This window comes from Ammospiza caudacuta, chromosome 4 (assembly GCF_027887145.1).
Source record: "Ammospiza caudacuta isolate bAmmCau1 chromosome 4, bAmmCau1.pri, whole genome shotgun sequence".
Lineage (NCBI taxonomy): Eukaryota > Metazoa > Chordata > Aves > Passeriformes > Passerellidae > Ammospiza > Ammospiza caudacuta.
The window spans coordinates 12,296,651-12,323,805 of record NC_080596.1 but is presented as its reverse complement, the minus strand read 5'-3'; the positions used below and the strand labels follow the sequence as shown (position 1 = coordinate 12,323,805).

General features: G+C 38.3%; 1 long non-coding RNA gene across 1 annotated transcript in view; it reads right to left on the bottom strand.

Annotated features, from left to right (window-relative positions):
• The window catches only part of LOC131557222 (uncharacterized), a 58,528-nt gene extending 32,126 nt beyond the window's left edge, over positions 1 to 26,402 (bottom strand). Inside the window, exon 1 of the long non-coding RNA XR_009274714.1 lies at positions 26,247 to 26,402. This is a non-coding gene — a long non-coding RNA (uncharacterized LOC131557222). The remainder of the gene's footprint in view (positions 1 to 26,246) is intronic.
• Positions 26,403 to 27,155: the final 753 nt, after the last annotated feature.

The following is a 27,155-nucleotide window of genomic DNA, read 5'->3' as shown; positions in this document are numbered from 1 at the left end:
CATTTCTACATCTGACTGAAGTACTCTTGGAGGAAAAAAACAAAACGGAAAAAAAAGTATCTGGACAAGTTAGAAAGACATTCCTACACTCCAGAAAGCATTCAGCTCTTAGAAGAACTGGGAGAAATTAAATATGGATAGCCTTTAGGAAAATACATGGAGCTGGAAGGAATATGATTAGTTCCATTTCTTGTAGAAAGGATTCAGCTTTCTAACATATGGGGAGAAATGGCTTGTGTCAGGGGAGGAAAAAGAACAGAAATCAGAGCTTCAGTCAATAGTCTGCTTCTTGATCTAAGGCTACCTTTTATGTGGCTACCTTTTATTCTGTGGTAATCACCTAAAACTTTAATGTAACATAGACTTTACAAACCTAAAATGTAATTTATGTTTTTTATCTAGGATGATCCACAGGAATGAAATTGATGGCTAACACCATAATTTTTCATATCCATGAAATACTTAAACTGAAAGAAGTGAAAAGGGAGATTTTGTACCCACTAAGCTGATGGAGCTCTCCCTGAGAAATGTGAAATTATGTAAATATGGACTTTAAGAGCAACAGAGGAACTTTCATCTATGCACACACAATTATGAACAAGAGGTCACTCAGTGGTGAGCTAAGCTTCACAGCAAACAGCTTATTTAAGAACCATGCATGGGTATAATAAAAACTTGACATAAGTTATCAATAGCTACAGTAGTGATATAAATTTGTGACTTGTACAGCTATGGGTAATTTTAGCTGATTTTAACAGAAATAATCTGCTGTATTGCCTGGATTCAGATGAGATAGGAAAAAGCAGCACAACCTGGACAAACCATGTTAGCTCTAAAAAGGCTATTTGTTTTTCAGGTCCAACACAGGCATAAACATTGCACACATTTAATTAAGGTATCTATCTTTCTCCATATTTAGTCAGTTATAACCAGAGCTTTAATTAATGTCTATATTTTTTCTTTTTTAATCACATTTTTCTGATGAGCAACACATGCAACTTCAGGCCCATGCATGTTGAAATTGTTTTTAATTAACCATTTGCTCACAAAATAAGTTAGTGAAATTCCACTAATTCTAGTTGCAAAATCTGGGAATCTAGAACAAGTAAAAAGTAAAAAAAAATTTTTAAAAAAGTGGTTCAAAGTTCATGAAAAAAAATTATGTTCACCACATACTTATAGATTTCTGAAGCATAGTTTTGCATTTCATTAATATTGATTATGAAAATAAACAAATAATCATTCATTGCCCATGTCCACTATTAAAGTATAAAAAGACCAGTGGGTATTAATTTCCAGGGGAATTCCTCAAGAAATTTAAAATTTATGTTAACATGACATACCAATTTCACCCATATGCATTTAAGATCACTGAGCCTAGTTCCCTTCTGCAAAGAAACTTCTTTTGCACTCCACTATAGCACTCTTTTTTTTTTTTTTTTGAGGATTCACAGATTGTATTCTTATAATTGTAGATTTTGTACGCATCTAAAGATGAAAACACAGTATCTTTTTAAGTGCTCTGAAATCACTAGTTCTCATTACTTTTGAACACAGTCCAGTGTTGGTAGCATATTGACCTTTACAAGTGCCTTGAAATCACAGAATTTTACTGCATTTAAATTGCTACTAAAGATGCATTACATTTGCAAGAAATCCTGGACTTCATGCTGAAGAGTAAAAATAACAAGGTCTCTAATAGAGAGATGGTGCCCTTAAGAGTGCACTGTAGATCACAATATGGAGCATAGTGTGGGATTTATTCATCCAGGTAATTAAGCACGAGCGCGAGTGTTTGAGCCAAATGTACAATATATAAAATAACTGACAAGTCTAATATTTTTCAAAATCCCCAAGCTATAGCTTCACTAAAAAAAATAAATTAATCTCTGCTAAACAGATTACTCTGGTAACTATCCAAAGAGGATAGTTATGCTTACATTCTTAATCATTTAAAAATATTTTTAATAAACATATAATAGATCAATTTTCCAAATCACATCATACAGTGTCTTTCTAGACTTTCACAAAATATAGTTGTGGTTTTTTTCCTCAAAGTCATGATCATCTTTTCACCACAGCAATAAAGACCAGACATGCAGTATTAGGACATTAGGAAGATGGGAATACAAAAGGTAAATTTACTTGCACCACTGGTCATCATGGCTTACAAGTCAGTCTGCAGCATGACATGTATACTAGTAACACCTTTACCCAATGATAGTTAAATGTGATGGAGCATTGGGATAAATGCCCCAATTCATAAAGCAGATTAAGTATTTGAGATACCTAATATTATATTCCATCAATATATACAACAAACTACCCCAATAAAATAAATTCACCAGAGTATTTCTCAGCCCTGTAACTGCATTCATTTGAAGAATTCCATTGCCAGTTAAACATTCCAAAAAGCTTCCCAACTAGAGAAAGTTTAAACACTACAATAACAGATTAATTGCTCTTATCAAAGCCCCAGCAGGTAGGATGAAGAAACAGGAATTAGAAGACTTTAAGTCTTATTGCTACCATTGCAGCCTGTCAAAGAGCAGAGTGCCTTTCTTGCTTGCTTTTCTCTGAACAGTCTCCTGCCTTTCACCAGCACTTTGCAGCATCACACATACCTATGAGCTCTGCCTCCCAACCTGAAGTAATCTGCAGTTAGCTGACAGACCACAGTCAGCCCCTATCCTTTTAGAATAGCTGAACTTTTACCAATACTGTGCCTTCTAGTATGTAAAATGAGTCAAGCTAGTTTCCTGCTAGGCAATACATTATTTCCAAACATATAAAGTGATTTAACACAGGAAATACCAGCATGCAGAGGCAGCTCCCCTGGGCTATCCACATGCACGACTGTCAATTTGCTGTGGAAATGACACTTCAGTGCATTGAGCTGGTTACACTTGCTTTGATTTTGCCAAACTGCAATAACATCTTCAATTCAGTGGAACTTTAAACAATGCATATAAATCTGGATTTCCCCTTGGGATTGGATCGACACCTAAGCTTTAATGAACACTTTCACTAAGCCTAAATGAATTTTTGGTTGGGTGACATGCTTAAAAGTTACAAGACCAAATCCCTGTAAATTCACCCCAGCAGTCTGTCTTTAATTCCAGCAGCTGAAGGACTGACTCTCAGTGATCATACAAACAATCCGGAAAATTTTGCCAATTGGTTTCTCTGGCACCAATATACCAATATCTAAGTTCTAACCGTACTTCTGGTAATACACATATATAACGTTTTATCATAGAGAATTGACCACAGGTTTTTTATATTGTCATAAGGGACATTGAGATCATTTCCCTGCCTTGCTTCAGGCATAATATAAACCATGCTTCACTCATTCTCAATAGGTACTTACTTATTTTCAGTGCTCTCCAAGAACAGAGCAGGGTCTCCCAACAAGTTATTTAAACATTTCAATTTTTTTTTCCTCAAGAGAATGTCACCAAAAACTACTATTAATCCATCTTCCTGAAGTTCAAGTTCATTACTACTTCTCCTACTCACCATAGAGATAATGTTATACTGGTTCCACAGCAGGCTTGCAGACCACTATGTCACCACCTCTGGTACTGCCTTCATCAGCCTAAAGATCAAAGTCAATTCAGCCTGTCTCATCCTTCCAGCATCAAAGATGCTTAGTGCTTTTTCCTTCATTTCTCTGCAATCAGTTCAGACCCAATTACCTTTATGATAGGACAACTGCCTGGATCAATGAGGGGAGAGCAGTGAATGTTGTCTATGTGAAGTTCCACAAAGGCTTTTCATATTATTTCCCATGATATTCTCATAGGCAAACCCAAAGTCTGCAGGCTGGAAAAGTAGACAGTGAGGTGGATTGAGAACTGACTGAATAGCAGGACTCAGGGTTTTTATCAGCATCACAGCCTAGTTGAAGGCCTGTAACTAGTGATGTCTCCAGAGGGTTGACACTGGATTCAGTATTGCTTAGCTTATCCACCAGCTTGGATGATGGGATAAATGTGCCTCCTCTGCAAATCTGCTGAGGATACAAAACTAAGAGGAGTTTCCAATACCCCAGAGTGCTGCACAGACTTTCAGAAAGATCTCATGCGCTGGAGGGATGGGCAGAGCAGAACCCTTTGAAACTCAGCAAAGGCAGGTTCAGGGTCCTACACCTGGGAAGGAACAACCTGGTGCACCACTACAGGGTGGGAGCCAACCTGCTGGAAAGCAGTCTGCTGAGAAGGACCTGGAGGACAGCAAGCTGTCCATGCGCCAGCAGTGTCCTTCCAGCCACAAAGGCTGATGGATATCCTGATGTGCATTAGGAAGAGCATTGCCAGCAGATTAAGAGGTGATCCTCTCCCTCTATTCAGCCCTGGTGAAGCCACATCTGGAGTACTGTGTCCAGGTCTGGGTGCCTCAGTACAGAAATGCCTGGAGCTCCTAGGGCAAGACCCACAGAGAGTTAGAGGGAAAAGGGACTGAAGTACCTCACTTATGGGGAAAGACTGAGGGAGCTTGCCCTGTTCAGCCTCACAAAAAGACAATTCAGAGGAAGCCTCAATAATTTCTATAAGTATGCGGAAAGAGGGTGCAAAGGGCAGAAAATGCCTTTTCAAGAGGCATTGGGCAGAAACCAATGCACAGAAAGTTAACTGGAGTATGAGAAAGAACTTTGCTGTGAGGGTGACTGAACACAAATGCCCAGGGAGATTATGGAGGCTCCTTCCCTGGTGGTATTGAAAAGTCATCTAGATGCAATCCTAAGCAACATGCTCTAGGAAACCCTGCTTGAGTAAGGAGGTTGGACTAAACCATCTCCAGTGGTTCTTTCCAGCCTCCCTGTTCTGTGAAGTCTTTCTCAAAGTAAGCTCAAAATGGGACATAGCATTCCAGCTGGAAGCTCACAATGGCAAAAAATCAACATCCTTCCTGTTACAGTCCTGTTTAAGACTATCAATAAACCAACACAGCTAAGTCACGTTTCTCTTGTGACTTGGCATTGGATCTTACTCCACAAACCTCTGCTTACTCCATTGCTTCTCTTCCATACTTAAGCAAGCAATTACTACCCTCAAAAAGTCATTCAACCTACCTAAATTTCATCCTATACTTTTCAGATCACTTAACTTCTAATTTACCAAAATTATTTTGAATTCATTTTGAATTCTGATCCGACCCTCAAACAATTGCAGCTCACTCCAGTTTGCTTCATTGCAGCCTTTAATAAAACAGCCAAGTTAGTAATGAAGTCCTCAGACAGAATCACACTCCAAATAGACCTGTTTGTTACACCCTTTTATTTTTGTTACAAATAGCTCCTCTGTAACACAATTGCCCAACTGGTTGGGACCCTACCTTGCAACAATATCACCTAGGCAACAAGGCTTAAATTCATTACAAAAGTGTTGCATAAGACAGTTTTAAAAGTTTTTCTGAATCCAGGATACAAAGGAATTTATTGCTTTGTCTCTATCCACATATATTTTGCCCTGTCATAGAAGGGAGTTATATCAGTTAGATATAATTTGATCTTGAGTTATTCCTGGCTGCCATTCATCCTCAATTTCCTTGATATTTCCAAATTGTGCATTAATTTGTTACAGAATTTTGCCAAAGATTAAAACCTCTCTGGCTAGTCTAGAAGGTGCCATGCTTCTTTCCTCTCATCAACCCCTCACTATTTAAAAAGATAAGCAAGCACTGTCCTTTTCCTCATTTTTTTAGTACCTTGTCCACTCTCCACAACTTCTAGAGGTACTTCTTGAACAACTGAATAAATCACTATGGTAAAGGACAGATTCAAATGACATAAGAAAAATCCAAGGCTTATTTTCCTATCCATTCAGCAACATCAAGCCTTTTTCAGGGGTATTAACTGCACTAGATAGCAGCATGCAACTGTCCCATTGAGTAACAAAGGATTTGAAAGAGTTAAAAGTTCAGCCTTCTCAGCATCCATCCTTAGAAGCACAAGAGCAACTTTGTGTACTACATCCCAGAATTTTGCTCTCTTGAACTCAAGGCAGAACAATTCCTTTCAACCAGAAAAATGGAGGAAGAAATCCTTCAAGCTTTCAGACCAGATTGATCACTCAAGAGACACAACTAACTTGGGTAAATGTCCAAACTCGAGGTTGCTTTCTGAATTGATGCTTTTGAGGTTTGCTCATACCAATCATTAGTCACTACCATTTATTAGCTTGCAGATAAACTGAAATACATCCTGGGAAAGAGAGAAAAATATTCTCCCAGGACCTTGGTTATTGATTTTATTTATTAACTAAACTTAAGCTAAGGCAAAATTAATAACATTCAACATGCATAGCAGAAACTTGGAGGAGAGACTGTGTGAAAGCAGGCCTCTCCCATTGGTATACCTCTGAAGAGGTCAGCTTCTATCCTAGGCCTCACAAATTCAGGACCATAAAGATGAGTGAGCATTAAACACCAGCAGACAGAAGCGAGGCACGAACCAGGTTGTTTGGAGGCATACCAAAGGACTCCACCAGCACAACCCTCAGAAATGACCCCTGCCACACTGATTCTTAGACCCTAAGCAAACAGGCATGCACGAAAAGACATTGAATTTCTCATGTCTGACAGATGGGAAATTTGGAGCTGACTAAACACATGCCCAACCCCATACCCTTAGCCCAGATAGCACTTCATTGACCCCTGGCTGATGGAAATGCCAGAGGAGTATCATCTGAATGTGACCCCTTAATGTAGTCCATGTGTGAAAACCTTAAGAAACAGTTCTCTTTCTAGTGGAGGCCAGGAAACAAATGAAAAACGTTCACTGAAGTCAAGGGATTTACATTGGCATAAATCTGACACACAGAAAAATTAGGGATCCAAACTCCATCCTCCAAACTGAGGCCAAAAAGATCCCAGAGAAAGATCTTCTACAGCAGTTTCCATATCCATAGCCACACTATTCTGCTCAGAAACATAAAATAGCTAGTGTCATATTCTGTAACACTAAAGACTACAAATATTGTCCTGAAATAAGAAAGATTCCTTTGAAGAACTACTTTTTTTATGCAGACCCAAAGGCCTTTCCAAGTTAATTAAGTTTACTGAAAGAGCCTAGGGGCATAAAGTACTGAAATTGTATTGAAATTCAATAGGAAACTGGCTACTAAATCTTATTTTAAAAATCCTAGTGTCAACTAATTATTTGGAAAGAGTGGCTCTTCAGAAACATTTACTTCTCTAAATAGATATTCCAAATATGTATGATCCTTGCCTAAACAAATTTGTATTTACTTCAGCACAGACATATTTTTACACCAATATTAATAGATTGCACCACTGTGATTCATTAACAAATAAAACCCATTTTCTGTGCACACAAATGACTTAACATTAAAATAAATTCTACCTTCCTTGTTGGTTATGGAAGGGCATATTCTTATTGACATCTTTATTTTGCAAAAATGCTCTGAGAGATGTATTTGGCAAATAATATTGCTCTTTCAGATCTCACTGCTTCAGAAACACTTCTCTGAGGAAACACTAGATCTTGTAACAGAAATATCTTTAAATCTTTTAGATAGCCAGTCCACAGGGAAAGGTTTAAGAAAGGATCAAAGCTTGTCCTTTCAGCTTGAATTATTCCATTACAGCTGAATGTGACATAATTACAAAAGATGTTGGATGTGGAATCTCATCAGGATTATCTGACACTCATCTTTGTTGAAAAAGTCTCCCCAGCTGTTGCTCTGATAGCACAAATGTGACAGGAGTGCAGAACACAAAAGTAGTTGCAAGTGACTGCTGCTTTGGGGCTGGTTTAGGCACCACACAGCACACTGTGACTTTTCAGCCACCTCAAACATTGAGGCTGTTTAGGACTGCCTTGCAGGTGAGAGGGAATACCAAGCATGCTATTGAATTTCTAAAAAAGAAAATTTGTTTGAAGCAGCCCATAGACCAATATGGGCTCTATGCTCTGTAGACGACAGACACAAGGAATTAATCTTCTTTCTTATGCAAGGTCAACATAATTCAGTGAGTATCTACTCATTCCTTTTCCCCCCACTTGCTATATAGTCTGAGCTTGTTTTCACTGAGATCAAAACAGTGCTGGTTGCAACATGTAAGATAAAGCACATCCTTTTTTAAATCTACACTTCTCTCCACATTTGATGCATTCTAAACCAGTGTATGCAACCTCAAATAGGAAGGAGCATATTTCCTATAGTGCTACTATATTTGTATGTATGCATAATTTTTTTATTCTGTGGAAAAAGCTCAGTTGTAAACTATAAAATCAAATCTTGAATAATTACCCATTCCAGAGGATTTGGTAGCTGTAAAAATACTTTTCTTTCCTTCCTTGTCATGGATTACATTTCCTTCATACATTATTAATGAAGTTAAACTACTAGTAACATGCCAAATGTGCTGCATAGGAGATTTGTGCCTAATCCAGCACAAAACAGGCCCAGTCACATAATGATAGAAAAAAAAGAACAAATGTCAACAGTTTCACACTGGGACTAGATTAAGCGGACCATACTTACTGATTCCTTACACAGGGATTATCTCACTTTTAGTGCTATGAGAAGACAAGCCACACTTCTCCTATACCATTAACACAGAACTGCACCTCAAAAAGAAACACCAGAGTCCCCAAACTGGCTTAAAGACATACACAGAGAAATTGTCACTTATTAAACATCAATCCAAACTCTTTTGAATAACAGATGTTAAACCAAGATATTAATAGTAATATATATCAAAAATGTCCTCCTCCTGCTTTAGATCTCAGTCCAACTTTCAATGGAATTTGTGCTTAACCCTCAAGAGAATATTGCTTACAATTAGACTCCAACTGAATCCCAATTAAAGTAAAATAGCTGATGTCTGTGGTCTTTACCTTCTTATCATGGAAAACTTTCTTTGCTTAGGATCCAGATGCCAATAGCTAATGTGTTAGTCTGGTAAGTAAAGTGCTCACTGAAGGCAACAAAACTGTAATAAACTCTTAAGCATTTACTGGAACAAGCATTTGGCACAAAACTAGCTGACAACTAAGCAATAATAAAGTCCAAACAGAACTAGAATTTGTAGACTTTAATCCCCTATCTAAAAGGTGTATTCAAACTTCTTAGGGCACAGGCAGACGTTTACTGAGATAACATAAGTATGGTTTTGCAAGATGAAGCATATTTCTTTAAGATGCTTACTGCCATATCAGGATCACTGAAGCCTGACACAGACAACAGAGCCAGTGAAAAATTGCTTAGTCATTTCAGATTTGTTAAAAATGTTCAAGGAGTAGCTGTCCCAGCAGACTGGGTGAGATCAAGTGTCATCTGTCCACACCACTCTTCACTTTATGCTGGATCAGGTATCGTCTGTGCTACTGCAGCTGGCATTGGGCTGGTAGCAAGAGCACAGCTTGAGCTGCGCCTGGCTCAACACAGCACAACTGAGCACACACACTGATCCAGCCCTAATTAGTGTTAGCAGAGATCTGGCAGGAGGGATTGTTAAATCACAAACTGAATCTGCAGCTCCAAGTTGCTCTTTCACAGGTAAACAGCCATGAAAGAGTTCTGTCTTCCAGCTTCAGCCCAGCCCAGTCAGAGCCATGTAGTCTCCAGAAATTACCTTTGTTGAAAGTCTAAATATTACATATACGTTGTGTGTGTTTTACAATTCCAGGCACTTCAGAAATCTAGACAGGAACCTACAAATGGCTCAGTGACAGCACAAGGGCAAGTTATTCCAAACAAAGCCATGCTTTAAGCTGGTTTCAGCAGCACTTTTGTATAGACATTCTGTAATTGACCTGCCATCCAGTCTGTTCAGGGTCCCACAAAATGCACTGGAATATACAGAGCAAATAATGAAAATCAAATGAGAATTTACTCCACACATTGTACATTCATTCTGAGCACTCTTTCCCACAGGCAGGGGGAAATCAAGTGAACAAAAAAAACCTAGAATTTTACCTTGTGTAAGCTCCAAAATATTAGTAAGTCCAAATAATTATATAGTCACTAGCGCATAAAAACTAATTTGCTTATTAAAAGCCTGGGCTTATACTCTCATACGGAGACCATGAATCATTGAAGTCATAAGAACCCATGCCCTTAGCTTTCCACTGAAATCCACGAAGAAAACAGACTATTGTGTCTACCACACAATCTTTCTGCATTTCTTCTGCACACACATATCTCCCATGGCAGGAACAGAGTGGGAAACACTAAAGGCAGAAGAGGAAGAAAATAACCAAAGTGTATGTTCAAGAGAGATGACTGGGATGTATCAATCTCTTTTTTTATAAAGAAATAATCCTCTGACTGCTAGAAAGTGCAGCAGACACTATCTCCATGGAGCCCCTCCACTCCATACCAGGCTTAACATTTGTCCCTCTCATAGCTCTCCAGACCGTGTAACTCTGTGGAGCTGTTCTGATGGAGCTTTCTGCAAATACCCCGTGAAATGCAGTTTCTCACTGCAGAAGGGGGCCCATGAGGAAAATGCTAGTCAGCATCAAATTCTTTCCACAGTCTATGGACATTTATTAATTCAGCCCTTTCCCTCCTGAGTCCAAGGCCTCAGATTTCCCTAAGCTCTGTTTGGACCCCACAGACAGGAAGAAATGGTGTTCCTGAAGAGACTGAATATGAAGGTTAGGGAATATCCTAGCATAAAGGTTTCCAGCTTTGCAAATCTCATTGCACTATGTGTGTTGTCTAAATAGGACATTAAGAAGTAAAAATTCAGGTTCATGTGACTTTTTTGGCACACTTTCAGTTACTAAAATATTCATTTTTGACCCCATGAAATGTGTCAAGTATGAACTGTGGGGGTTCAAAGTAATATAACACCACGAATTGCATGCTCATCTTCAGTAAATACTAATTCATAATTGTAGCCCACGGTTTACCCAGTTTCAAAGTAGTTACCAAGTCAGAAGACAGTCATTACATCTCATCCTGTGAGAAGAGCACAGCCCAAATGAGGTGTCTTTAGCGACAAGAAACAGGACAACTTGCACTGACATTTATCCTTTGTACTATGCCAAGCTCTCCTGATTCATCACCTACTCATCTGCCACAGCCACGTTACTGCCCTACATCTGTTTGCATCTTAAATCACAGCCCTACTGCAAACTCTCACCAGTTATGTGCCCTTGGTAAAGTACAAGTAACATTCCAAAAAGATCTACTGGAAGGAGATCTAGGAACTACTGAAAAATTAGAGTATAAAAAATTTCTTTTGTTTTTCTGTCTTAATTGCTATTTTCTTAACTGTGGTTATTTATTTTACTCTGTTACATTTAATATTTTATTTATTTGTTTAAGGCACTTCAGATCAGAAAGGCCTGAGAGCAGTACATTTTTTAATGCAGAGAGCTAGTTTCTAGTATTAGTCCATTCTGGAGGGGAACAGCTGAAGTTCCGAACACTAGCCTTATTCATACCTTTTTTTGAACCCTAGCTTTCTCCCCCATATACTTACACCTGCCCCAGGCATCATGCAAAAATCTTGTAAGCACACACCTGTCAGTCATCAGGAGCATGTCAATCACAGGCTGAAGCAAAGGTAGAAATTTATGAGTAAAGCAATTTTTATCTGCTAATAAGGAAAAAACCTAGATAGCTCCTTACTGGAATGGGCCAACAGACATACTGAACAACATCTAAGCTTTGGAGGCTGGTAGAATTTCATTATCATTCAGTTTTTAGGCCTTTAATCATTAATTTTGGTGCATTCAACAAGGTTTTTGACAACTCAAACGCTAAAAAATACATATACATATATACCTAGTGATGTGCAAATATATTTCCCCAGGAAGAACAATAGGGAACACAATCCTAAACCAGAGTACTTAATATTACCAGCCCATAAGGGGTTTCTGAAGATACAGCCCATGCTTTTATGTCACAGTTACAATGCCTTGATCCAAGAACTCTCCGGACAAATTATCTCACTGTGCCATGTACTTGAACCATTCTCTTAAGTCACTCCAGAAGAGAGAGAGAACTGTCTCGTTTTAGCCAGTTCAGCCCATACCCCTGAGATATGAGAAGCAATCTCCACATTTCCCCCAGACACTACAAGCAAGCCCACATGTGCAATTAGACCAGAACAGGGAACACTTTTTCGTTGAAGGACTGCTAACAGCTCCATGATAGACAGGAAGAGCCCCACAAGTCTCACAGAATAGTTTTCATTTGTGCTCCAGGTAAGATTTCCATATCAAAAAAGCCAGAAGGCTTGCAAAATTGGAGACCGGCAACAAAAGAACATCTACTTGTTGATGTATCGTTTATGCTATACACAGCAAAATAAATGAAGCCAATGAATGTTTTACAAGTGTCATGTTAGTATTCTGTAAAGGATATTTCTCCATTAGAAAACCCTAATACTTAAAATGGATTCAGTGGGACTAATAAATTGGTCCAGTAGGTGTTAATCAATAATATAAATGAATAACCAATGAAAAACTGCCACTGGTATGCCAAAGGGGAAATCATCCAAGAATGAAATCAGTGCAATAATACAAGTGTATTGTATCCTTCAACAAATACATGTAAATCATACTGGATACAGACCAATTCCTAGTACAAAACTATGTGCTCCTTTAGACAGCCTCAAAATACTTGATTTTATAAGTAAGTTTCTATAGGATAGAATTTTTTTCTAATTGTGAGCATTGATGTGTTGAATTCAAAGACGTACATATGCTGTGCTTGCGCACTGGATATTCTGTTTAAATTTTGTAGGGTTCTGCCCCCCCCCCCCCTTTAATTATTCTTGCAGACAGCTTTTTGCCAGAGCTCTGAACCCTAGAGGAAAATCCCTGGAGATTTACATGAAAAAAGCTGGCGTTCCCTCTTATTTGCCTATTGAACACACGCAGGGTGACAGATTGTTTGGGCAAAGCCTATCCTGTTATAACATCTGAAACATCTGCCCAAGATCCTCAGACAGTCTGCATGCATTCACAAAACTCTGACTTTGCTCAGGTTTATAATACTCATTTTACAGTGCTTACAGCACTGCCCACAGCTCCTGCAAGAGCTGAGCTTGACAATTTTTGCCACTCAAAATTCCCTCTCAGGCACAAACCACTAATCTCCCAAGTTCATTTGGCTTTCATTTGTTTGGGACTTTTGGCAAAAACCCACAGAATACCTGGCACAAAGTTTTATATTTAAAATTAAACCAGACAAAATCTAGATATGAAATGCTTGAAATTATTGGAATTACTTCCTTTGATGACAGAGGAAGATGAGCTACAGCTTTCATTTGCCAACAGAGACAAATGGACTAATGCCTCCTAGGATTATTTTTGTCCTTTGTATAAAAACTTTTCCCCACCACCACAAAACGACCACTGGCTCTTCTGGCCGATCTCATTCCACAACCTCTCATCCAGCAGTACTAAAAGAATGGCTGCCATAAAGCTGGCAGCAGGAACTTTGACTCAAGAGTGGCAATACTGATGCTGAATATTTACATTATTATTATTATCACCACAAGACAGGTCAAAAAATGCCTAAGACGTCCAGAAAAAAATTTGCATCTTGCAAGGGATGTGTACATCAATATTTGAAAGTTTTATCTTCCATGAAGCCTCAATGGCTACTTCTTGCTAACGCTAGGGCAATAAAATCCACATTCAGTAAACTTGATCTTCCACAGCACCACAAAAGCCATATCACTGCTCAGCTGATGTTCAAACCTCAGGTGATTTTTTTTTTCAGAGTTGTGCCTTTACTGTTCATTCAGCAACTAGCATCACCTCTCTGCATGGTGATCTGTAGGCTTCTCTGCCTATCTTAACACATTTCTTTTTAAATCCTATATTCCTTTGGATCAAATAGGTGCCATAGATTATCTAAAAATCAGGAAGCAAATAATAAATGACAAAACAATAGAAACCAATAATCCCTTTACCATCAGAACTAGGTATACCAAGGAGTTGATATAAGGGCTCCCCCCTCTTTTATATTATTCCCCACTCATCCACAACACATGAAATTATGTGGCAAAATCCCCACTGGAAAGAGTTTGGCCTCAATTCTGAGCTGTCTTTTTATGGTGTCTCCTCAGAGAAGAAAAGTTGAAGCAGCAGCAGTTTTATATCACCTCCACATCACATTTTCACCCCTTTATCCCTGGGCTAGTCCCATGCACAATAGTTCACACCTAGCTTCATATGGACTCAGAGTCCACTTCTGGCAGCCAGGAGTTCCCAGCACATGGAAATGTTACAGCCTACTCACATTTGCTCAGGAAAGGGTGCTTACACTGAACAGGAAAGCAGAAGCCTTTTCAGGCAGCAGAAGTGCTATCCTGGTGACCTGTCAGCAGAGGAGTCTTTCAGCCATGAGTTAAGCCAACATTACAGCTACTTCACACTACCTGGTAGCTGAAGACCTGTCTGCCCATCTTGTCTGCAGGGTAGGGAAAAAAGAAAAAAGAGGGGAAAAAAGGAACAATAACAATAAATGGGAGGCCTTTGACAGGCAGCACAAACAGAGTATGTTTTGTCAGTAACGCCATGTAAATCTTGCAATAGATATGATATGTTGACAGGTGCAATAATGTGCAGCAGGAGCACAAGTGTGTTTAGCCCTCCCACAGGTATCCAGCAAGCTTTTCCTACTCAGATCTGCAGTAACTGGACACATGTGGCAGGTGCAAGAGGTTTTAAGACTGCTCCCACATCCCTGCTGCTCACAGTGGTTTGCTGGCTTCATTTCAGGCATTAAGCAGATTTTGTGAGCCCTTCTAGGCTTGGAATTGATAGCTGCCAGACTGCACACAAGAAGATGCTCATTAGGGTTGATACTAAGAGAACATCAGCACTCCATTTTTAAATTCTGGTTTTTCCCCATCTCTGGATTTCAGAATAAAATTTTAAGCACTTTTTGGAAACATTGGCTATTATGCCTTCTAAACAAAGCATACTATAACACACTCACAGGACACTAGAAATGTTGGATAAAGTTTTCCAAGTCAATAAGAGACATTAAAGTAATACACAGGCTGAAAAAATTTATATTTAATCATCCTCCCCTCCAATTCAACTCAAGGTTTGGGATTTTTTTTAATCAGCACTGCAAACTGCCCCCATTCCCATCAAAGGTGATTGTTAGAGCTCCCATGTCAACAGTTATTTTAATAAAAATTGACTTGTGACAAAATATGCAATAAAGAATCTCAGTATATTAAACAACAAAACAAGTTAGAATGTTCTAATCTGTATACATCTGCCAGAATAATACCTATCAATTTGCTACTAAATTTGCAGATGATATCCAAATATGCACACTATTTCTAGCCAGCTTTTGTAATTTTAAATAAAATCCCTCTACAATCAAGAAATTTCAGCCTGTTCTTTAACAAATAGGCATTGATTACTCAGATTTTATGTAAATTTTGGAGGAAAATCAAAATTTCAATTGAACTGACATTCTTAGCTACTCATATGGCATTAAAAAACAGAGCCTAGTAGTGGTGGCTTTTAAAATATCCATTATACCAATGTTCACCATTCCTTCCAGGAAAAACACACATAGTCTTGCTTCAGCTTCTTTTTAGTAAATCTTTTACTCCAATTCAAGTTATTTTGCTCAAACACATACTGTAGCTCAAAAAACTGCAGTAGCAAATTTGATTCGTGTCAATTCCAGCCTTCCATAAAACTTTGAAGACTTCAGTGGCTTAGGCCTATTTAGAAACATTTTCAGATGTTGCTAAAAAATATAATGTTATGGTTTGCAGAATGATTTCCTGCACTTATTTAGAAATGCCTAAATAAATTGTAAGAAATCATCAGTTTGTATCCTTCAACAAAGGAAACAATTCACAGTTAGAATAAAACAGTCTCCCCAGCACACCCAGGACAACTAGTCTATAGTATCCCCATTATTCATCATTTCAGCCTGCAACAGATAAATAACAGACCATGAACTCAAACATCTGGACAATCCAACATGTACCTTTCCCAGGATCCCCTTATAAATACCCAGATTCACATTCTAGGTTTTTAACAGAGTAAGTTCAACATAATGTTACCACCACCGTCCTGCTTCTATTTTTACTAATTAACATGACTTCATAAAGTTGATAAATGAAGCCCATCCATTATTTGAGATATGCTCCATGCTTTGTATACGTGAATCTGTGTGCTTCTCTGGATATACATTTTTCTGAAGCAACCAACCACACATTCTTCAAAAAGCACTCACACACCCAACTGCAATCTTGATTGCGCTCTTGCCACCTTTGCAAGCCTTTCCCATCAGTTTTATTTGACACTTGCTCTTCGGGTTTCAACTTCACCTGATATGCAGTTTTCCCCAGATAATTCCACTCAAAAAAAAAACCACCAGGGGAAAGCAGGTGTGAAACAATTAATCAGCAAAATAGTCAACACAGATTATTTACATCTGAAGCCTATTAAACTGGTAAAGTCATAAAGGATAGGGAACTCCAAGATTTGAGCAGACACAAACTCCTACAATGTGCATGTAGGAAATAACTAAATTCACAAATTTCAGCCTTTAAATAAATTGATATTTTTGAATGAACTTGATAAAGTATCACGTATTACAAGGTCAATAACATTTTATTGCTAAAAACTGAGGAAAAAAATTAACAATGGAGTTTTTAGATGCAGGTGGTTTTACATTCAGTGTATACACAGAATATGCACCACCTATTAAGAGTCACCAATTTCCCCCCTCCTTTCCACTCACATACTTCCCTCCCACAGACAGCTAGGTAACTCCTTCAGCCACCGCTTATTTGCTTTGCTGGGAGAAGTAGCAATATACCCAACTCTCCTTACAATTTCTCCCTAATTTGGTAAGTGATTAATCACCAACAAGAATGATGGCAATGCTCGTCTCTTCAGTGGATTATGTTATCACTACAATAATTTACACTGCTGAATTTATGTGTGGTTCAACTCACACTTCACTTAAATATTCAGCTAATGAGAGTTTTCCCCTTGATATTGCTTGCTGTAACAACAGCCTTTCCAGATCACAGGAAATCTCTGCAACGACTATTTAACTCTACAGTAGCCTTAATGACTGAGGTTTTTAAAACACCTATATCATCCCAACTTCCCAACAAAAGAGAACTGAAAATAAAGTGACATTTGGACAAGCATTGATCCCCATATCTCCCCCATCCAAGTCCCCCACAGCACACACACATTGAACTGAATTTCGCACTGAAAAGTAAGGCTCAGGCAATGACACTTGTTAGTTAAGTCTGTACTAAGAGCATCTGTCTGAAAATAGATACAGAACATCCCACCACAACCAGAAACATTTGGGCCTACTTTTAGTGTACAGCCTGTGCCACACTCGGTGGTGGTACAACAACAGCCACCCTGCCTCAGCCACACTGTGATTCTCTGAGTTACTTAAGACACCAATTCCTGACACTCCTTGAGGATGCAGTCCAATGAGATGATTTATCTGATTCAGTTACATTACTGAATTCATGCTCAGAGATCTGTGGCAGAAAACATGCTCTCCATTCTATACCATTTACAGCAACCAAAGGGAATAATTTCAACATCTTTTCTGCAAAAGACATTGTCCACATTACAGAGGAAACAGATTATCCCTCAGAAATAGGACATCTAGCACTGCTTGAAGTCAAATATGAAAAGACAGAACTTTGGTCACTACAAGACATCCAAGCAACACAGAATTGACCCCTAAAAGCCAGCGTGACATTCTGACAGTGATGCATTGCTGTTCCTTATGTCAAGGGGGTGCACATCAGCAGCTGGCTGATGCAGGAATTGGACACACATCCTTTTGCTGGAATACAACCTCCTTACAGGCCTTGCCTTCATTCCAGCCTGTCAGGAGAATTTCTTCCACTGCACCCAAACATATTGCAAGTGTTTTGCCTGTTTGATGAAACAGTGACTCGTCATTTGTTTACTCCCAGAGTGCAAGAGGCAGCCCCAGGGAATCTTCCTCACACATCAAGCATTCATATATGACAATTTAATTTAAGGCAACTATTTAAATAATAAGCAAAGCTGCAAGACTCTCTGTTAATAGATGTGGTTTGTAAAAAGCTGACCTAACCTTATGGGACACTTTCCACTTCAAATATGAGAATTAAGGTTCCATGTAGAGTTTCTTCATAAATTTATTTTGATACATTTAAAATACATAGTTTATGACAGCTCTATTATGAGAATGAAAAAAGCACTTAAAAGTATTGTTGAATATTGGAATGTAAATCTCAGAGCTCCTTATCTTATGAAGTAAGTCTTTTTGTGTGCATAAAACACAGTTCAAGTATTTCCCAGAAAACGGATGACAAATCCAGGTGTAATCTTCAGACAAAGTTATTTCAGATGCCTAATGCCTGTAAAATTATAGCTGTGCCTGGTCCTAAATTTGATGACCTTTCAACATATCCATTATAAAAACAGTTTTCAGGTTCTTATAATTTAATAATAAAAATTTGATTCAGGATGCCTCTTGGCATAAAAGTGTTTGGACCAGAATATACAAGCAAGTGTCTACAGGTAGAGGAGAATGCACTTTCCTCTAGGCATAGGGTCCAGGCTCTCTCCCTAAAAAGATGATATTTGCATTTACAAAGTCCATAGTCATGTCATTCACATACATGGGATCAGTTTCAAGAGAATAGCAAGCCACCTGCATTTTTACCTACCTGCCCTGTAAGTCTGCGCTGGGCAACTGAGGGACAAAAGCCCTTGCTTCCTACAGTAAAGTGAAAGGAATGCAGAAACTAAAACAGTATTTTAACATGTTTAAAAGAGTAAAAATAAAAATGAGCTCTTAAAAAAGAACCTACAAAAAACCCCTAAAGCCTAAGAGACATTTTCCTGATATGTAATACTACTTTAAAGTTAAAATAAGAACCACTTAGCTACTGTACTAAATTCCCCAAATTACTATTTTTTAAACTTGATCTAGAAAAGAATAAGAGGACAGGCCACCCTGATGAGGCCTTCCTGCTGGGCTTGGGCAAAGGAATAACGTAAATTGAGAAGCCGGATCTGATCCTAAAAACTCTTTTCAACAACATGAGACTCTGGCAAGAGCAAAGGGAGAGGCTGGCTGGTTATTTTAGCCAATGCACATGTGCTACTGCCTGCAGCTCACAGCTGCTGAATTAGGCAGTGGAAGCAAAAATACACATGGGCAAGCATCTTTAAGCAGAAAAGGATACAATCAGCAACGTTTGGACTCATATTTCAAATGCACCAATGTCCAGCAGCTCTCCAATCACAGCAACAGGCACCACTTTGCTTTCATTGTGCCCAGCCACAAATTAAACAGAGAAGTGTTTGCCCACTCCACAGCATAGCACTCTAAGAGACTGCCAGCTAGATTAGGATTAGAGTTTCACTGGCTCTGAAAATCTAGGAGGAAGAGAAGCAGCTGTGGTTGAGAAGAACGTGGGTAGACAAAAATCAGTCATCCTCATTCCTGCTCTATTGTATGTGTTAAACACAGTGAAAAGCCACCTTCCAGAGATTGGACTCATGGCATAGCAGAGAGAATGCTGATCTTTCCCACACCCCACCATTCAGGGTTTACAACATAACTGAAGAGACAAAATGCACACAAGTGTGACTGAAAAAATCCACAAAGAGAAGAAATAGCAGGGATAATTATAAATACCCACATGTAATCTGACTATAGGAACAACTCAAGTAACAACCAAATCATATTAAAATCAGCAGGAGACCAGGAGGAGAAGGGAGGGCTCAGCTCAGCTATTTGGTGGTGTTTAATTTTGCCAGTTTCAAGAACCCTTTACAGACATCCATCTTTCCTTTTACAACAGCCCATTTCTATTATTTTTGTGGTTCTGAAGAGGAGCACAGGGTCCGCCAAGAAGATTCCTGCTTGTTGCTATGTGCCAAACACAAGACATAAACCAAATTATCTTTCTCCACTGTTTCTGGAGCTGTGCTCTAAACAGCAACACACCCCCCAACCATAATGCACACATATCTCAAGCCTCACCTCAACAACAATCACATATAACATGAGTTGTCCTTCTGTCTCTGCCAGGAGTCTTCCATGACCTGAGATGTACTTGGGACACTGCCAGGTGGCTCGTCTCCTACCCTTTTATTTGTAGCTGGCAAAGGTATTCTAATAGAATGTACAGACTCTTTACTATTCACAGTTGGCATTTAGATCTCTGCCTTGATGAGCTGTGTATCAACAGCCAGGCACTGACTCACCAAAGAGTCCTAGCCTTTTTCAGAAACCAGCATGTTGTCACAAAAGGAAAAAAAAAATAAGAAACTCTGTTTGAAATCACAACTCTAAATTTTGCTATTCAGAACTAGATGAAAATCCAAATCAAAACAGTGCCTGAACTGCCTACTGTCAAGTGATGACACGGGCTCAGGTTTTCCTTTGGCAGGTTGTTTGGGGTTCCTTTGGGAGGTGGGGTGTGTGTTAATTTTTAGTAATATAATCAAAATGCCTGTTTTACAATTGAGAACCACTTAAAACCTAGTGGGCAGTCAAGATTCCTTTCATTTCTGTAGATAGCTGTCCAAGTTCTGCTTTCCCTCTTCTCCTCCCAGGTCCTTTTCATCATCACATTATTATGCTGTATCAGTTAACATAAATAATGCCACAGCAGCTAAGTCTCCAGTAATTTATCATATATCTCACTAATGAGAAAATTAAGATAAGCTGACATATTTTACTAAGAACAAATTTAAGATACCATCTCAGTTGTTTTATACCCTTAAATGCATGTTTTACATGAAAAAGCCTATCTCAGTGCTGTACAAGTGACTGCACCGGACCTGTGTGCCTACAGGACCTGTAGTAATTGAGTACTGCATCTAATCAAGCATGAAGAAAGACTTATGTGCCTGAAAGCTTGTCTTTTTTATCCTCCCCATCCTAACTCAGACACCTGACTGGCAGGAAAGGCACATTTATTTGGGAGAAACAACCTACCACCACTGCTTATAATCAAGTCTAACGAGCAGCTCCTTGCTTCTTTATTCTTTTCTTTAACAGCTGCATTTTTTAATATGTGTGGTTCCTTCTTTAATTGAAAAATGTCTCCCTGCTGCAAAAGCAGAAATCTGTAGATCTCTACATTTCTTAAAGTATCCTCTACACTTTCCCCATTAACTGACCACAATTAATCAATAATCAATTTACTTTTTTTTTTCAGACAAGCGTGGATACTTCAATTCTTCACTGTAGCAGCTGAATAAAACCCAGGAACATACTGAATCCAAAGAGTCTTACGTTCCATGAATCTTCACAAATGCAAGTAAAGTGATAACTGGCCATGCTCAAAGACTACTCAACCTGAATATGGATTTACCCTTTGTATGATTAAAAACAGCAGTGCTTATAAAAGCAGCATCCTGCAAATACAAGGAGGTGAGATCAAAGAAAACATAGAAGTACAGAAGAGTATTAGTAAGTCACAAAGAGCATGGGGTTCAAGTAGAATAAGCATCAGCAACAAACTAACCTCAGAAATATGATATCCTTAGAGGAATCATTGCATCACCTTCATGTTAAAAACCAAGCCTGAACACAAACACTCACATTACCACCATAGTCAGCCTAGGAAAGGCTCTGTAATGACAAACTATTCAGGTTCACTCCACTTTGAGCAGCAAAATGACTGCTGCTACTCTGAAACTGTTCATGCTGAGCTGTTACTCTGAAACTCTGAACTGTTCAATTATCAAAGTCTGAAGAAACAAATAGCCTTAAAAATCACTACGGACAAAGATGCTCAGGACAGAACAAGTGATGGCCTCACTGATCAAGAAGAGCCTCAAGATGTTCTGTGACAGGAAGCGCAGAAGTCCAAATGTCAAGATTATCCAAAGCTCTCAGTTACATGCTTTGAAAACTAGAAACAAGGGGTTTATTACAAATACAACATTCTTTCAGCATATTTTCACTTGAGATCTGCTGCTTTCACAACCAATTCCACCATTACAGTTTGTGTGGGGCTTTTTTCAAAAGATGTCAGTAATTTTCTGGTTAAATCTGCTTATCCACAGCATTTCAAACATTCACCAATCACTTGCTTTGGAGTGTACACATAACGTGCATATATATATATATATATATTTCCAAGTTTTTACATTGTACCTGGTGTCTCATAGGAATACTGGACTTGGAGAAACGCATTTACATCACAGTGCCTACTAAACTAAAACTTGATAACTCAATTTTACATGGCATTTAGATAGCTTATAATAAAGTCAAGAACTCAGCTTTACATGCAAGTTCACAGAAAAATTTTAAGAACTCAAATTTAAGGTATCTGTTTAAGTTCTGAGGAAACTTGAGGGGGTTAAGTAAACCATTACAATCAGAAAAATCAGAGTATTTGTGGAAACTTTCATCTTTATCCAAAAGCACCACTTCAGTAGAAGGTGGTTTTAATATATCAAAGTCAGTACATATTCTAGTAACATGTTAAGATATTTATATGCAGATATAGAACTCCAAAGATGAAACTATTTAGGACTGAACGCAGAGGTAACAAGAGCTTAAACTCTGCAGTTAGGCTAAATTCAATTTTCATTTGCAATATTTTCTATGAGAAAAAAAAATCTACATTCAAACTCAAAAGCATTTTTTAAGTAAAGCCACAATAATTATTTTTCTTAAATACTCCCAGTATTCTTGCCTGCAGATCCTCTCCTGGCCAGAAGACAGACTAAAAGCAAACCAGAAAAGTCAATTATAAATATGCCCACTATGAAGCCAAATTAAAGGCACTGCACTCTTTTGTTGGGAATTACCTAGAGTAGAATGCATCCTCATTTTACTTTTGGCTTGAGTACCTCCACTAGCCTGCAATGCAAATCCCTTTTTTTCATTCAGCAATCTTAACACATTTTAAGCAGATGTATTGTCAAATGTATTACATGCCAATCTGTTTATCATTAAAATGAAAAATCAGTGTCCAATTCAAGCATAAACGGAGTTGAATGTTCAAGTTGTCATTGAAGATGACATATAATTATTGAATATGAATTGTACTTGGCAAATTATTGTTTCCTGAAAAGAACAACAGACAGTAGCAAAGAGCTTTTCACAGCAAGTCAGCATAGTGCCACTTATGGCCAGGGAACTAATTTTATGAATGCAGAAAGATACCTATGCAGCCAAAAGCAGCAATGAGAAAACAATCACTGTTAAATTTAATCATTATGTATGTTTAGATGATGAGAGAACATGTAGCTTTATGTTACTGGGCTGAGTCCAGACTTTTATTCAAAACAGGAGTACTGAAAATAAGAACTTTAAAAAATACTATGAGGTTTCAGTTCCGGACCATTAATTTTTCAGTCAAATCAAACCATCATTTAATTGATTCCTGATGCTAAAACTTGGATTCTACATGAAAAATTTGAAACTAAAGCACATAGAATAATTTGGTATGTTGGGCTATTCAGCTCAATATGTCTAGAAAAAAAAAGTAAGACAAACTCAAAATAACATTAGTCTACTTTCTGTGATGACACAGAATAACAAAAGGAAACCAAGCTTTGTCCTGGCCAAGAAACTAAGTCCTTGACTAGCATTACTTTAGAGCAGATGCTCAATTTTAAATCAAACTTGTAAAATGACAGAAAATACTCAGCATGAATGCAATATCCATCAGTATGTTACTTGTGACACCCCCCCCCCCCTTCCCCAAAAAGAAAGAAAAAAAAGAGGACATTTCACAGTTAGTTAGCAATTTTAAGAATCCTCTTAGAGCCCGTACAAAAAAGTTTGCCTTTCAGGAGGAGTAGAACAATTTCTAAGCAAAGAGAACTCTCTCTAAAGCAGTGTCCAATCAAATATTTAAACACTATGGAGATGGAGAAAAGGGCCACTTCAGTGGCATACTTTTAATTCTATATCAAAAGAGAATTTCAATTCAGAAAAGGAAACAGGAGTTCTTCCTCTGGTTTTGAATAGCAATTTACAGAAACATTCAAATATGGCCTTTTAGGTGGGCTTAAATTAACATTTTGTTCCTTCTTGAATCTCATAATTCTTAATCGCTTCCACTACTGAGTCCCTAGTTAGCACCAGCTGCCTAACGAAAGAAAAAAGCCCTCCACGTCATTCAGCTAACCAGCTGTGAACTTTTTCAGACAGACAAGGACATGCTGAAAGTACATGGTAGCCTTCAGCTGGGGAGCTGAAAGTATCCTGGTTCTGCTGAACAGTTGACAGCTTCTATTTGCACGTGAACCAAAGCATCTCAGTCTTAAAATAGCCTTGGTACACGAGAAACCATCTAAGATTTCAAACAACAACGATAGAGAAGTCAGTATGCTGCCAGGTCATAAACATTAACAGGAGCCCAAAATCCCTTTAGTTTTCCTAATAGCAATCCTTTGGACAAGGACAAAAGGTAGAGTGCATGTTGAGGAGGAGGGGATGAAGAAGAAGTCAGGAAAAAAAATAGCATTCTGATTACAATTAAATCATTTGAGTCCTTCACCAGTTACAGGGCTCACAGCTGCAGACTACCAAAAATGTGGTATTTCTATTTTGCAGATAGGAGAAAATATCAGACTCTTACTTCAACACTTCCTCATGTAACGATCAGCTAGGATAAACTAAAAGTAGCACTGTTATCATAATTAGATGATCAGGAAGAGTAATTTTTACAACCCTTTCACTCCACAGTATCTTTATTTCGTTAATACTAATAAGAATGCCAAGCATTTAGCACATCTACAGATTGGACCAGATATATCAGAAGTTAAGCACCTGAACACTAATTTTGACTCTTCTAAACCTCCTCTCATTACATTTCCCTCCCCCCCACTCAGGTCAGACTTTGTACAAGACTGAAGGGTATGTTCTAACATCTACATTACAAGTATATTTAACAAACCCTCAAAGATGCAGCAGCCTCCTGCTACTCAATTGGTATTCCAGCCTATACAACAAAAAAATTATTTTCAAACAGTGTGTGTTGAATTAGTACAACCAGTTTCTTCCATTCAGCAAAAACACACAGACATGCTTTAACCTCAAAAAACATCTTTACATAATTGAAACAAAAGCTTTCTCATAATATGACAGTTCAATGATGTAGAAATCAAAAGTTTGCTAATAATCCTTTAAATGCTAACCTCCTAATACAAAGTTCACTAATACATTAAAATTCAGTTTTACTTGGTCAAAAACAGCATCTCTCATGTTACTGCTAAAACTGGGACTGTCTAACCTTTAATAAGGGAACGGGGAAGAGTTTGATGTATTTAAGATAGTAATAAAATAAGAAAGATAAAGCTAACTAATTTTTTCTGTTACTTGCTTATAAAAGCAGGGCACAATTCTCTTGTGTACACACTTGCACATATTCAATATATTAAGACTATTAAGTCAGAAATGTAGCAAGCTGAGCACACTCAGTGCACACTCAGTACAGTATCAAAGAAACCAGTAAAAAAGCCAGAAAGGAGAAGGAAAGAAAAGGAGATTAATTTGCCTTCCTTTTTTAGGAGGAAAAAAAACCACAAGACCAATGAGTTGTACCAATGAGCAGAAACAGTTATCCAAATACTCTTAGTCCCCACCTTCCCTTGAAAACCTTATGCTAGGTAAAGAACTAGGGGAAGGAGAGCTCAAACCAGGAAACACAATATCTCAGCTATACAGAGAAATTACCAAATCTAGGAGCAAAGGAAAGGGTGAGAATATAGAAAAGCAGAAGTTTCTATGCTTGGTCAAAGTATTTGCTTGCTAGTAAGACCGGTCCACAGGCGTTAATCCAACCACATCAGGCACAGTTAAAATCCTCTTGACTGTAGGTCAGCCTAGTCCACTCCTAAAGCATGGGTGCACTTCCTAACTCCCATTCTGTTATATTAGCCAGTCAGAAAACAGTTAGCATTCCACCAGCAAGGAAGGGCTGGTTGCCTCCAGTTTGTATAATGCAGTTTCTAGAAGAGATAAACAAACTTGACCGCCTGCACAACAAAGCCACCCAAGAAACAGAGAATTTGGGTAAAACACCAGCTCTGTGGATTTAAGGAATTCACAGCACACCTTCTTGACCTGACCTACTTAGCTTTAAAGGCTTTTTCTGGATATGAACCCAAACCCCAGTTCTGCTCATTATCAGGATTTAGAAGTCTAAGGAACTAAACATTACCTCAGTAGAAGAGAAAAAATTTCCAGCAAAAAATCAAATCCATCAAAAGATCCAGGAGTATCAGATTTTTCTGGTAAATATATATGCACACTTACAGTAACCTTCAGGATAAGAAAGGAAGAGGCAGGTGGTGTAGAAGGAAAGCAGATGGAATTGCTGAAATCAGCTCTTCCTCCACAATGAATTCTTGGGATGGAGCAAAAATTCTGTAAATCTTTAGCTTCCCGAGACAAAGAGACCTTCAACCCCAGCAAAAATAGTCCTGCCAGAGCTGGTATTTAAAGTGCCAACACCTGACTGGAGTTAACAGGTGCTAGCAGTTATGAAAATGGTGCTGTTGATTGCTGCTCTCTGTTTTCCTTGCACTGCCTGTCGTAAGACCAATATTTTTTTGTTGCCTGTAACAATGTTAAATTTTAACTGGAAAGGCAGCATTTTCTGTGTGGAAGCACCATTCTAGGAAAAAAGTCCCCCTTTGATAAGCCTATAACCTATTAAAAGAATTTTCTTTTTTTTCTTAAAAATTTAGATGTTAAAAAAAGTCTATTTTTCAGCAATGTGTAGCATATGGGGCAAGGTACAGTTCTGCATTAGAGTGAGTTTTCTGTATCGCTAGGAAAATGCACAAGGCTGAATTCTAATCCTTGTATAAATTGTATGTAAACATTTCCAGAATGAAAACCTGGAGTAAATGTGCAAGACCAAAAATCTGGAAGGCTGATGTAGGAGAGAGAGACCAGAGAAACAAGGAAAAAGTCTCCAAAAAGTGTGTCCTCTGGCAGAGTGATGGAATGGGAAGATCTCAATCAGCTCTGTAGTTCATCTTTCCAAGAACAGAAGAAGCACCCTTCAGGAATACCTCAGTGATGTGAAGATGCCTTCCTTTCATGTTATCATATCACCTGCAAATACACCATTACTTATTGCTCGTACCACAGCTCAGCAGGCGTGACAAACAGCCCAAAAGTGAAGCGTGTTGTGTTTCATTGTGCTTCGGCGGATTA